The sequence below is a fragment of the Bos grunniens genome, chromosome 5, assembly GCF_055505025.1.
Source record: "Bos grunniens cultivar Pamir isolate PY7600 chromosome 5, Bosgru_T2T1.0, whole genome shotgun sequence".
Taxonomy (NCBI): Eukaryota; Metazoa; Chordata; class Mammalia; order Artiodactyla; family Bovidae; genus Bos; species Bos grunniens.
The window spans coordinates 38,782,124-38,795,979 of NC_141169.1; the positions used below are offsets into that span (position 1 = coordinate 38,782,124).

Below are 13,856 nucleotides of genomic sequence, written 5' to 3' on the forward strand. Positions count from 1 at the left end.
AACTGACCGATTTGACTGCAGTTGCATTTTTCTCACTGGTAAGTTTGGATTCAACTCTTGGGAGAGAAGCCTTTTATTTCTAGTGGATTACACTTCAGGAAAAAAAAAAAGTGAAGGCTGTGTTATTTCAGTTGTTCAAGTACTGAAGTCATGTACTTCTTTCTAAGAGTTTTGTCCTGACCACTGATTTATAGCACCTACCAGTTTTTGCTTTGTGTACACTTCTCTGTGTTTCCTTCTTGTCTCATTGGGGATCTGGAAAGAAAGAGACATCGATAATACAGTGAAAATATTGTAGTCAGACGCTGCCAGTAAGGAGACCCCTGGGTGCAGCATGCTCTCCCTGAGCTGCCCTGCTTTTATCTGCAACACAGATCCCACGGCTTGCAATTATGGTCTTTGACTTTGGTAACAATTCTGTTTGAAATGTTTCCAATTACACACAATATTGGCGGCATGTAGCAGCTGCATGCCAAAAAGCATTTCCAAGTATGTTCCAAGAATCAGCCTGTGATTGCTTTTAATTTAAATAAAGGCTATTTGGTTTCCTGTGAAGTTTTTTTATAACCACCTTCTCCCCACCAACCCCATTTTTGTCACCTTTAAAAAAAAGTCTGATATAAATTAGCCAGCACTTAATGTGATACAATATTGGCCCTGGTTTTCTAGGATGGCTCTTGGTTTTGCGCAAGCATGAGGACTGTTCAATAAAGGAAAACTTAAAGAAACGTTGTACAGCTGTTTGGATTTCCCCAAAGAAGAAAAGAAGGAAAGATTATCTGACCTTGTATTGTAAGTAGCCAATGTTTCGAATTTTTCTGCCTCCTTCTTTAGGGATCTGTCATTGTAATTATCGATTTAGGTCACTGAAGATTCTTTGGTCCAGTGTCTTTCCTTCAGATTCTTCTAGTTTTCTTTTTGTGAACCCATGAACATGAGTTAAAGACACATTAAAAGGGTAGAGAAAGGTCAATAAGAACATTCTTTAAACAGTGGGCTGGTGGGGGAAGGGGGCACAGGAAGAGAACCAGGGAAATAATCTCACCATTCTACAGCAACCAAACCTGCCACATTGCCCCCTCTATGGGCTTGAAATCTCTGAATACTGAAACCTTTTAAAACAGCAGTGGCTTAAATCTTTTAATAGCTACCAGCTACACTTGCCTTATTAAATCTGAAAATAAGAAAATATACACTCTCAGGACTTGGAGTGAAGGGATTAGTTACAGGACTGGGAGGTTCTGTTTCTAGGATGGTTTGTTGGCCCATTTGAAACGTAACACCTAGAGCCAGAGGGTATCCAATAGCTGAGGTGCTAAGACGGTCCCAATTAGGGTGTTTTCACATAGGCTCTTTCAATCCTGGCAAAAGCATCCTATAGAATATAGTGCTTCTTCGGGCTGAACAGTAGTTGACTTGCATAAGTGCCAACATCTCTTCTGGCATGTTTGGAAATCTTCCATCATGTAATAAATAGTGCTATATAATCCAAATTTGTAAATGCCATGTTTCATGTAGCCCTCTTAGAGACAGCTGAAATTAACCCAGGCTGCTAGGGATTGTTAGATCCTGGAGGTTAGGTTACTGCCTGCATCCAGAGTGCTACCATGAATGAATGATGGTGGAGGCCTTTGATCAAAGCTGGAAGAAGGTGCAAGGTTAGCCTTAGTGTAAGGAGTGCCCACCAACCAACACTTAGACTTGTCCTTTCTCCTTGAAAACTCTTTCAATTAAGCAAACCATCTCAGAGGAAATTTATTCAACTCAAGGTAAAATGAGGTTTATGTTGCTTTACCAGCTGAGCACCCCAGGCTGCCAAATACTCAGCCCACCCCGGCCCCTGTGGTTTTGTAGGGACAAAACCTAATATAGTTACTATGGTTGAACTGGAAAGTCTGTTAAAACCTATTTATACATTGGCCAGTTCCTCTGCCCTCATTACACTGCTGTATTCTGGATGCACACACATATACAACCAACCCTCTTTCAATCTAATAATAGTAAACTGATTTAGATCATGGTATAGTTTCACCAAAGGCATTTGTACTTCCCTTTTTCTGTCTTTTATCTCAGTGATAAGTAAATAATATGATATGCTTCTGAAGAAACTCATAATTTGTTAACTGTAATTGATGTTTCCAACTCTGTTATTTACATGCTTGAATAATCTAAATTCCGTCATTAGGAACTGGAAAAGACTTAGATGGTGTGGCATTTTGTTTTGCTTCAAAATATCTGCCAAACAATTTAAGGAACTGTTAGATTTTATGTCAGAAGACTCCTCAGTGCTCTAGTGTTGGAATACTTGTTATAATGTATGTCAAAAGGAGACTGCATTTTAAATTCTTCTGTGACTATGTAATTAATAAGTATGTTCAGTGCTTGAAGTATGCACATGTTACATAATTTTTAGAAAGAGATAAAGTTAGGTCTGAAGTGCATTAGGATATCACAGATGTTTCTTGTAAGAAAATACATATGCTTCATCGGAATTTTGAACTCCTTTCTGGTGCTGAGCTTTGTTCCTCACAAGGGTCATATGAATAATTTCATTGAGTTGCTTCAGTTCTTATTTACACAAGCCTTGAGAAGAGAGCTGAAGTGATAAATAACTTGCCCCCTCACCCAGTTCTGAAATGCCTTAGCCTTTTATGTTTTTGTGAATATGAAGGGAGGGAATAAAATATACAGAGAAGATGTTTGTGTTTAACTAACTTAATCATATAAGTTCCCTTTGTGGGTCTTCTATAAGCTTAAACAGCTTGTCAGGCTAATAGCCAAAAACATGTCCTCAAGTACTGCCAAACGTGTTAAAAGCAGACCAGGCTTTCTTTATATTGAGGTACTGGAAACATATTTTTTTTAACCTTCTAAATTTTAGAAATAAACCAGAAAAGAAATCACTCTCTTCTTCTCCTTACCCACAAAAACCAAAAGTATTATTCATTGCAGTGCCGAAATGGAAACTGATGGGAATAATGATATTTGTGTGGGAGTGTTTTAAACTGGCTTGACTTGGCTGTTTAAACAGGGAGCAACCGGGTTACCATGGTACTTGATGGGTCTTATTTTTTATATATTTATGTTGCCTGTACACATTGGCTTTTTTACTTTGGTTCAGGAGCTTTTGGTCAAGTACTTGTTCAGTTCAGTTGCTCAGTTGTGGCCGATTCTTTGCGACCCCATGGACTACAGCACGCCAGGCTTCCCTGTCCATCAACAACCCCCAGAGATTGCTCAAACTCATGTCAGTCAAGTCAGTGATGCCATCCAGCCATCTCATCCTCTTTTGTCCCCTTCTCATCCTGCCCTCAATCTTTCCCAGCATCAGGGTCTTTTCCAGCGAGTCAGTTCTTCACATCAGGTGGCCAAAGTATTGGAGTTTCAGCTTCAGCATCAGTCCTTCCAATGAATATTCAGGACTGATTTCCTTTAGGATGGGCTGGTTGGATCTCTTTGCAGTCCAAGGGACTCTCAAGAGTCTTCTCCAACACCACAGTTCACATGTACAGTACTTGTACATTTATCCTGATTTCTTCTTGAGCGGAGATTCAAGAACAGACAGTGGTGATGTGGTATAATAGTGCAAAAGTTTTTTTACCTTCATTTTTTAAAATCAGAAAATTTGGACTGTGGTACAATAGCTGTGTGATTTCTAGTCAGCCCACTCAGCCTCTCTGGGCCTCAGTTTCCTCATATGTGGAGTAAGGGACTTAGTCCAGGTCAGTGCATGTTAACCAGAGATGTGAGCCATAAACACCTGTGAAGCAAGCGCACAGAGGGTTTGTAAGGGAGTGGGTTTGGGGTGGGGTTTTGCACATTTAACTTGAAAAAGCTCCTCAAGTAATTTGATGCCCAGCTGTGGTTAAGAACCACTAAATTAGATGGTCTCTAAGATTTCCTTCCAGTTCTAAAATTTTATGTTTCTAATCCTACTGGACTGAACGTTTTTCCTTCCTTCCTTTCTCTTTTGTTCATTTGTTCGTTCATTCTTAACAGCTATGTTCATTCCTAATGTCACTGACAAAATGTGGATATTTTAACCCAGTTCCTGGAAGATCCATGTTCTGCTCCTGTGAGTAGATGGTAATTGATGTAATGGAGGAACCATATTAGCTCCCCATTGCATACCCAACGCCTAACACAGTACCTGGCACATAGCACTCGACAGCTACAGAGAGCCCCAAAAGTCAGGAAACTTAGAAAATGTGATGTTAGTGATTTTAAAATAATATGGTCATTATTCTGTAGTGTACACAGTAGTATAAATATAATGTACACATTAAACTTAATGTTAAAAGCCAGTGTTACCTCAATAAAAGATAAATTAAAATGAAATAATATGTCCAATATTATGCCAAAATAAAATGGCCATATAATATGCCAAGTCAAATAATATGCCCAATCTGTTTTTGTCAACCTCCAAATACCTTTCAGGTAAAGTGTCTCCAAATTTAAAGCAATGGATATAATTGTTCCTCTGAAAAATATCATAATCAGTTCAGTTCAGTCGCTCAGTCATGTCCGACTCTTTGTGACCCCATGAATCGCAGCACTCCAGGCCTCCCTGTCCATCATCAGCTCCCGGAGTTCACTCAGACTCATGTCCATCGCGTCAGTGATGCCATCCAGCCATCTCATCCTCTGTAGTCCCCTTCTCCTCCTGCCCCCAATCGCTCCAGATCTTTTCCAATCAGAAAAGATTGGAGTCTTTTCCAATGAGTCAACTCTTTGCATGAGGTGGCCAAAATACTGGAGTTTCAGCTTTAGCATCATTCCTTCCAAAGAAATCCCAGGGCTGATCTCCTTCAGAATGGACTGGTTGGATCTCCTTGCAGTCCAAGGGACTCTCAAGAGTCTTCTCCAACACCACAGTTCAAAAGCATCAATTCTTCGGCGCTCAGCCTTCTTCACAGTTCAACTCTCACATCCATACATGACCACTGGAAAAACCATAGCCTTGACTAGATGGACCTTAGTTAGCAAAGTAATGTCTCTGCTTTTGAATATGCGATCTAGGTTGGTCATAACTTTCCTTCCAAGGAGTAAGCGTCTTTTAATTTCATGGCTGCAGTCACCATCTGCAGTGATTTTGGAGCCCAGAAAAATAAAGTCTGACACTGTTTCCACCGTTTCCCCATCTATTTACCATGAAGTGGTGGGACCAGATGCCATGATCTTCATTTTCTGAATGTGAGCTTTAAGCCAACTTTTTCACTCTCCACTTTCACTTTCATCAAGAGGCTTTTGAGTTTCTCTTCACTTTCTGCCATAAGGGTGGTGTCATCTGCATATCTGAGGTTATTGATATTTCTCCCGGCAATCTTGATTCCAGCTTTTGTTTCTTCCAGTCCAGCATTTCTCATGATGTCCTCTGCATATAAGTTAAAGAAACAGGGTGACAATATACAGCCTTGACGTACTCCTTTTCCTATTTGGAACCAGACTGTTGTTCCATGTCCAGTTCTAACTGTTGCTTCCTGACCTGCATACAGATTTCTCAAGAGGCAGGTTAGGTGTTCTGACATTCCCATCTCTTTCAGAATTTTCCACAGTTTATTGTGATCCACACAATCAAAGGCTTTGGCATAGTCAATAAAGCAGAAATAGATGTTTTTCTGGAACTCTCTTGGTTTTTCGATGATCCAGCAGATGTTAGCAATTTGATCTCTGATTCCTCTGCCTTTTCTAAAACCAGCTTGAACATCAGGAAGTTCACAGTTCACGTATTGCTGAAGCCTGGCTTGGAGAATTTTGAGCATTACTTTACTAGCATGTGAGATGAGTGCAATTGTGCAGTAGTTTGAGCATTCTTTGGCATTGCCTTTCTTTGGGATTGAATGAAAGCTGACCTTTTCCAGTCCTGTTGCCACTGCTGAGTTTTCCAAATTTGCTGGCATATTGAATGCAGCACTTTCACAGCATCATCTTTCAGAAGATGATAAGAAAGAAGATGATAAGAGAAAAGATAAGAAAGCCTTCCTCAGTGATCAATGTAAAGAAATAGAGGAAAACAACAGAATGGGAAAGACTAGAGATCTCTTCAAGAAAATTAGAGATACCAAGGAAACATTTCATGCAGAGATGGACTTGATAAAGGACAGAAATGGTAGGGACCTAACAGAAGCAGAAGATATTAAGAAGAGGTGGCAAGAATACACAGAAGAACTGTACAAAAAAGATCTTCATGACCCAGATAATCATGATGGTGTGATCACTGACTTAGAGCCAGACATCCTGGAATGTGAAGTCAAATGGGCCTTAGAAAGCATCACTACGAACAAAGCTAGTGGAGATGATAGAATTCCAGTTGAGCTATTTCAAATCCTGAAAGATGATACTGAGAAAAATATCATAATAAATACATTATTTCCCTTATGTTTCCAGACTTTGGGGATACTCTGTAGCATACTGACTATATTCTTCCCAGATTAGCAGTTGGTCTCATTGCTTTAAATAAGGAGGTGCTTCACCTATAAAGGTATCTGGAAGCTGACAGAAAAAGATACCAAGCACATTACTTGAAAGTGTAATTAATGCATTATGTAAAACAGTTTTTCCTGTGAAAACCATAGTTTGCCTTATGTTTCCTGATCTCTTGGACTCCTCCTTGAATGAATGATTTTTCCAGTTTTCTGCCATCACCTGTGTGTGTCATTTTAAGTATAACACAATCAAATCACTATAAAGTTTTCACAGTTTATATGACAAATTTAAAACCTTATTATAATTTGAAGTCTTATTTTAAAATATTTTAGATTACAGAGGTCAAAATTTTTAAATAGATTTCTAATTACTGTTATTTTATAGCCAGCAATTATGTTGTATCCTTTTACAGACATGATTCCACATCATGTATTTCTTAATCTATAAACTGCTTTAAAACTGTCCATATCCACAGCATGTGTATACATATATATGTACACACATGTATATATTGTTTTAGATCAAATAAATCAGAAATCTCAATAAAATATGAGATTCACACTCAGTTTTTCTCATAATGACTGTGATGCATCTGAAAGTTTTGCTATCAAGCAGGGGAAAATTCTTGGTTGCATAGTTTTGTGGAAATGGATTAAAAGAGTTTGTTGCCCATTTTGTTTCTTTGCTCTTTTCTTCAGTCTATTAAAAAAAATGGGTTATTTCCTATCATTATACATTATTACCATTACCGTAGAACATAGATAAAAAGAACTTAAAGCAATCAGTTGGGGCTTCACAGGTGGCAACTAGTAGTAAAGACCCTGCCTGCCAACACAGGAGACTTAAGAGACACAGGTTCGATCCCTAGGTCGGGAAGATTCCCTGGAGCGGGTATGGCAACTCACTCTAGTATTCTTGCCTAGACAATCCAATGGACAGAGGAGCTTGGTGGGCTACAGTCCATCCATAGGGTCACAAAGCGTCAAACAAGACTGAAGTGACTTAGCGCACACGCAGGCAAGTCTATCGGTATAATTGCTGTTCACATTTACTTAGGAACAAAAGGAGACATTTGATCCCTACCTTGTTTATTGATTTTGTTGTTGCTGCTGTATGTCACCGTTCTTGAGGGGAGGGAGGGTATTGTTTTGTTTTTTAATTAAAAGAACTTTAAAAATTGACCTTTCTAAAACCTGGATAATTGTCCAGTTTCCTTTGAATTTTCTTACTGTGAAAGCATGGCCAGTAACAAAATCAGCCAGTGTCAGCTCTTTTTCCCTAGTGTACGCCCATCGACAAATCAACTAATCAGGGCCTCAGAGTAGACACTGACACCTGAGTTATGTGCTTGGGTTGTTTGTACAACTTAACTGGAAAATTCTCTTAGTATGTGAAGAGATACTACTGTAAGGCATTTGAGTTAGGAAAAGATTAAGTAGTCACTAAACAGGGTTTCAGAATCATTGCAGATAAATTGAGGGCTGGTTCAAAGTATTGTATAAGCCTTATTATTTGTAGGTTTCACTTTCCTGAAGTTTCACAGCTTATCTCCTTGTTTGTTCTGGACTTCAAGCTAGTATAAAAGTACATGTGTAGGGTTTTTCCAGGTGGCATCATGGGTCATTCCATCATTTCAGGTCTCAACTTAAAAAGTCATCTGATACTGGGGAGGCCTTTCCTGTTCACCCTACATGAAATAGCAGAGCCCCCGCCATCCCCCAGCCACTCTGGAAACCCTTAACCTGCTTAACTTTTCTCCATAGCCCTTGTCACTACTGGACAGATATTTCCTTATTATAGCTGTTCATTCCAAAAGGAAATCTCTGTGCTGTCTGGTCTGTGACTTTACCCACAATCAGAGTACTGCCTGGCACATAGTCGGTACTTAACAAAATACCTGCAGAATGAATGACTGCAAATATTTAGGGAGCTTCAGATTCGAGCATCCTCTCCCGAGTCTAATAATATGTACTAATATATACTTATATTGTTAATACTAATATATAAGCAAGTTAGAGAGTTTACTCTTATATTCTCCATCTTATAATAGGATCATAAAGTTAGCAAATGGTCATCGTTGTTTTAAAGGGTAGGCATTTGGGGACCATTTTAATGTGAAAGGTAAAGGTATAACAGAAACCAAGATTTCTTGGTTAATTAATTTCTGTTACTGTGATAGATAAAGGAAAAACAGAAACCTAGATAAAAGAAAAACAGAAAATAAGTTGAAAATTTCCAGAACTGAGTCTTTTGGTGGGGAGTGGTTATTTTATTTATTTTTTTGGCAGGGGGCAGTTGGCAACTACAGTGGAGTTTCTGAACTGTTTCCTCCCTTATCTGAATAAAGCCAGAGAAATGTGATGGACTATGAGGAAAGAGACTGATCAAATACCCCTCCTCCCTTCTCTCCATCACAAAGTGATCAACGTTATGTAAGCACATAACAAACCAATGCCATGTTAATAGAAACAAGAGGAAATATTGGTAACAAGGAAGCTGTAGGACATCCCCCTTCATAATGCTTCTCTGTAACCTTAAAACAAAAGTAGAGGCAGTATCTGCAGACAGACTTGTGCTATTGCCTCATATGTTAAAATAAGGGTGATGGGCCATCTTTCACTCAAGAAATCCTGACTTAAACTCCAGAGGTGAAAAGCTAATCCTCTAAGTGATTTCAGCCAGCTTAGTAGGAAACATAGCTGCTCGAAATTATTATTTTAATGTCTCAGGTTCCAGGGCTAAATTGGCAGTGAGTCAGCTTTCCTATTAAGGCACTGTGCCAACTTATTTGTCCAGAAATTATCCTGTTTTAACTTGGGGGTTCTTTACTGCTAATAAGGCTAATACCTCTGAAGTACACAAAGCACTTTCAGATTCATCTCATTTACCTTCACTGCATCTTTGCGTAGAGGTCCAACCAAGGTTATCCCCAATTTATTGATGAAGAAGCTGTCTTTTAGTTCAGGATGCACCTTCCTAAGGAGTTTGGTTTGGGTTTTTAGAAACAAACAAAAGGAAGAGGGAAAATGAGCAAGCAGTTATGATCTGTCTAAAATTGTTTGACAATATTTTATTGTTTTATAAGTATTTCTGTGTGTATATTGTTCTACATTAAATGCTTTGATATAACTATAGCCTCTACTACTGCTAACTTGCATGTAATCTTGGACAGGTCACTTAATTTTCTGGACTTCTTACCCACTCTATGCTTTAGTTTCCTGAATGATAAAGTGAGAGGCCTGATGACCTTTTAGGCTCAAAATTTTCTTGATTCTAAAACACTGGGTTTGGAGGCTGTAACTTTAGGGGAGTAGTTAATAGATAGGAGCTGAGGGACTTCGCTGGTGATCCAGTGGTTAAGAATCCGCTTTGCAGTGCCGGGGACACGGATTTGGTCCCTGGTCGGGGAACTAACATCCCATGTGCCTCTGAGCAAGAAAGAGTGTGCACCGCAGCTAGAGAGCTGGTGTCCTACAACTACTGAAGCCCAGGTGCCACAACTGGAGGGAGTCTGTGTGCCACCACAAAAGATCCCGTGTGATGCAGTGAAGAGCCCACATGCCGAAACTAAGACCCGTTGCAGCCAAATAGATGAATATTTAAATAAATAGCTGATATTATTATTATTAATTGTCATCATTACCTAAATCCCTGATTAGAATTATTTAGCAGTCTACTCAGAATTATTCATGTTAACCAGGTGCATCTTTTAAAGATGGTCTTTTTATTCATGTTACAGTGCGGCCATTTCAAAATTCAACAGTAGCTGTATTTTAAAGACCTAAGAGAATGTCCGGTTTGGCTTCCCCTTACCAAAAGTCTGGTTTAATAGGTTACATTGTAATTTAATATGAGGAGCTTAAAATGCCTTAATATTCAGAGAGCAAATTATTAATCTGATGTAGTTACAGCCATGGCATACTTATATTCACACTGAAAGTTACAAATGTGAGCACTGTGTTTATAAATGGGAAATGTGGAAAATGCATAAAGGAGAACTCAAAGTAGTATGTTCACTTACTTATGTAATCACAGTGATTATAATTTTGTTAAAATGTTCATTGACCAAATTGGAATTAATTGGGAGAAGTTTGAAGAGGGTTTGCTGGAAAATAAGAGTAGCCCAGGATCGATTTTAGTTGCATTCCTAATATTTTTTAAGCCATAATAAAATTCTTATCTCCCGACTCTCCCAGTAAAAGCTGGTGTAAATATGCAGTCAGTGGTGAAACTGTTTCTGTATTAATCTTAATATATGTTGGCCTGTGTGGCCATACGTACTGCCCTGGTTAGTCCATTTTTCTAGCACTGTGATTAATTAAATCACTGGTTTTTAAGCAAATTCTCAGGCTCTTGGATCTTATTCACATTCTAATTAGGCTGAAGTTACAGACGGCCCACCGGGAGGCAGGGTACCACTTATGTTATATCTCTGAAGATGGAGTTTGTGAGTTGTTGGGATGAACACAGCAATGAGCCATGGCCCAGATCGCAGCAGATTCACAAGTGACTGTTAAGTGCTGTTCCAATAAGAAGGCCTATAGAAATGTGACATTAATAATCACCAGTTTGAATCTGGGTCACTTCAGCCATGACTCAAAGATCAAACGCTATCAGCTGGTAATGAGTGTGTGAAAGTGCTGCAGGAAAGTGTTCCATCTCTTAATGACACCTTTGTGAGCCTTCTCAGGAGACAGCTAAAGGGAGGGATAGATATAAAGTCGCATCTGCTCCTTGGTCTGGAGGCCAGCCCTCCAGGTTACGGCACACTTTTGCAAAGATGTTTTCTGAACGGTTCACAGAAGTTTGTTGTTCCAGCTTCTTAAATGGATACATAGAACCTTTCATCTTCTGCCTCTTTTCCTGACCATTTATTCACTTCAAAGTGATGTAGCTGTTTTGAATATTCTCCACTGCCTTTTCGCTCCTCTGAAGAGTAAGAAACAATTTCACTTACGAACTCATGTTTTCTGTTTAATGTGAAAGTTTCCATTTTTATTTCAGTTTAGGGGCATCATTTTCACTTCAGCATAGCTTCATTGAGCCCTGTGCTTTGTCAGGCACTGTGTTAGGCTCTGGGACTACAGACATCAATTGAGGGTGGTTCCTGTGTTTGAAAAGCTCACCATTGTATAGCGAAGGAAGGCATTTAAGCACTTGTGAAATACAGTGGTGGAGGCACGAACACAGAAATGTGCCAGACACAGTAGTGGCACAAAGCCAAGTAGGAGTCGTTTGTTCTGTGTGACTTGTTACGGAAGGCTCCAGGGACGAAGAGATAGTTGAGTTGGGTCTTGATGACCGAACGATGACTCATTTTAGGCAGAAAGCAAAATTTGTGCAAAAGCAGGAAACAAGACAAGCATGATGCTTAGTGAATTACAAATCTTTATATTTGGCTCTAAGATTAATTATGCGGTGGACTTATTGCCACCTTTTTAACACCTCAGTTTCGATCAGAAAATAAGAGATGAATTTTGACAACTTAAATTGTAACCCTGTCTTTCTTCTCTGTAATTGACTTTAAGCTTCTGAATCAGAGCTCTCTCTTCTTCTCCTTAAATGTTGCATTAGCCTGGCCAACCACCAGGTATTTATTTACACTTGTGTCTTTTCATTGTTATGTTGGTACAATCTAAATTTATTTACTCTTCAGTTTCACTGCCAGGTTTCAATTTCAGCCTCAAGTGTTTAGACAACATTATATAGTAAGTGTTATACTTTTATGACATTTGCTTTAGTACTGTAAGAGCTTTCCATGAAAGCTAATGGTTGGGAAAAAAAGAAGCCTGAATGTCAACAAGTGGCCTCCAGATGTGTTTTATTGTGTTGGTATCTCTGTTTTGTTTTCATGAAAACTTTTTTTAAGTTTAAAAAACCTTACCAAGCAGAAATAGCAGACAATAGACTTGTAGAAGATGAACTGTTTTCATTTCCTGATTGTTATTTCTTGATCTCCTGTTTGAAAAACTATGATTCAGCTGAAAAAAATCTGTAACAATATAATTTAGAGTACTGTACTGTTTAAAAGCAAGTCATGTTATGTTTGTTTTTCAAAGATAAGTTCACTTCTCAGGTTGGAAGGCCCTCTGTGTTTCAATATGTTGTTCTTAAGTGTGGTGAGATTAAGATGTGATTTAACATCTTTCAGAATTTCTGCCATCTAATTGTTCACTGAGCAATCAGTATGTTTTCAGGCAGTCTGGCATGTGATAAATATTTTGTAGCATATGGGGCTGAACATGCCAATTGCAAAAGGTTTTATAAGCTTTAATTAATTTTCACAACAACCAGATACACTCTACTTTATTGATGAGAAGTCCTCAGACAGTGGAGTTCAGAGCGTTGCCCAGATTCATTGAGCAATGTGATTGACAAACTTTTTGGATAGCTGAACACGGTTCTCAAACACCAGGTTATCCAGAACTCCAGCCTATCAAGTAGGAACTGCTCTTGTTGAGAGGAACAAAGGGAGTTTGTGATAGGGCTTCCAGATTTATCAAAATAAAAAAGCCACGCAAGATGCTTGGTAAATTTGAATTTCAGATAAACAATTAAGAATTTTTTTTATGTTGCCTCACAGACTGTGAGAGAACAGACTGTGGTTCTGCCAAGAGGGAGGGGGTGGGTGAAGGAAGAATGAGAATTTGGGATTAGCAGAGGTAAACTGTTATATATAGGATGGATAACCAACAAGGTCCTATGAACTATATTCAATATCCTGTGATAAACCATAATGGAAAAGAATATTTTAAAAAAAGAATGTAAAAAAATAATTTTTAGTGTGAGTGCATCTCAAATATTGCATGTCCCTGAAAAAAAGAAATGATTGGTAGTTTGTCTGAAATTCAGTTTTAACCGTGCATCCTATATTTTACCTGACAACTCAAAGTTCCTATTTCTAGCTCCACCCTTTGAATGCCCCTGTGTCCTGCTCAGCCAGGTGAGAGTCCTGGCTCCTTGCACACAGTTTAGGAAGAAATAGAAGAGACAGAGGAAATGTGTACAAATGCTCTGAGAGAATTAATAATACATTTTTCTTCTCAGTCCAATTTAGGAAGTATCATCACTTCCTTGGCTTTGTTAGAGAATTTACATGACCATGTGGCCACTGCTACACACAGTGAGTGAAAGTTACTTAGTTGTGTCCAACTCTTTGCAACCCCATGGACTGTGGCCCACCAGGCTCCTTTGTCCATGGGATTTTCCAGGCCAGAATACTGGAGTAGGTAGCCATTCCCTTCTCCAGGAGATCTTTCCAACCCAGGGATCAAACCCAGGTCTCCTGCTTTGCAGGATGGATTCTTTTCCATCTGAGCCACCAGTTGTAAAGAATTATGGCCTTTGCTTTGCCTTTCTTGTTTTTTAGGGTAAAATACTTAAGTCTCCCAGTCTTTGGAAACAATGTTTGTCAAGTCAGCTATTTGTAG

The 13,856-nt window shown here is 38.9% G+C and overlaps 1 protein-coding gene across 2 annotated transcripts in view; it reads left to right on the forward strand.

The window, feature by feature from the left end:
• The window catches only part of PRICKLE1 (prickle planar cell polarity protein 1), a 112,452-nt gene that overhangs the window by 4,262 nt on the left and 94,334 nt on the right, over window positions 1-13,856 (forward strand). For both annotated transcript variants that reach the window (XM_086399843.1, XM_086399844.1), the window contains exon 2: window positions 670-792. The gene's annotated coding sequence lies outside the window, so the exon portion shown is untranslated. The remainder of the gene's footprint in view (window positions 1-669; window positions 793-13,856) is intronic.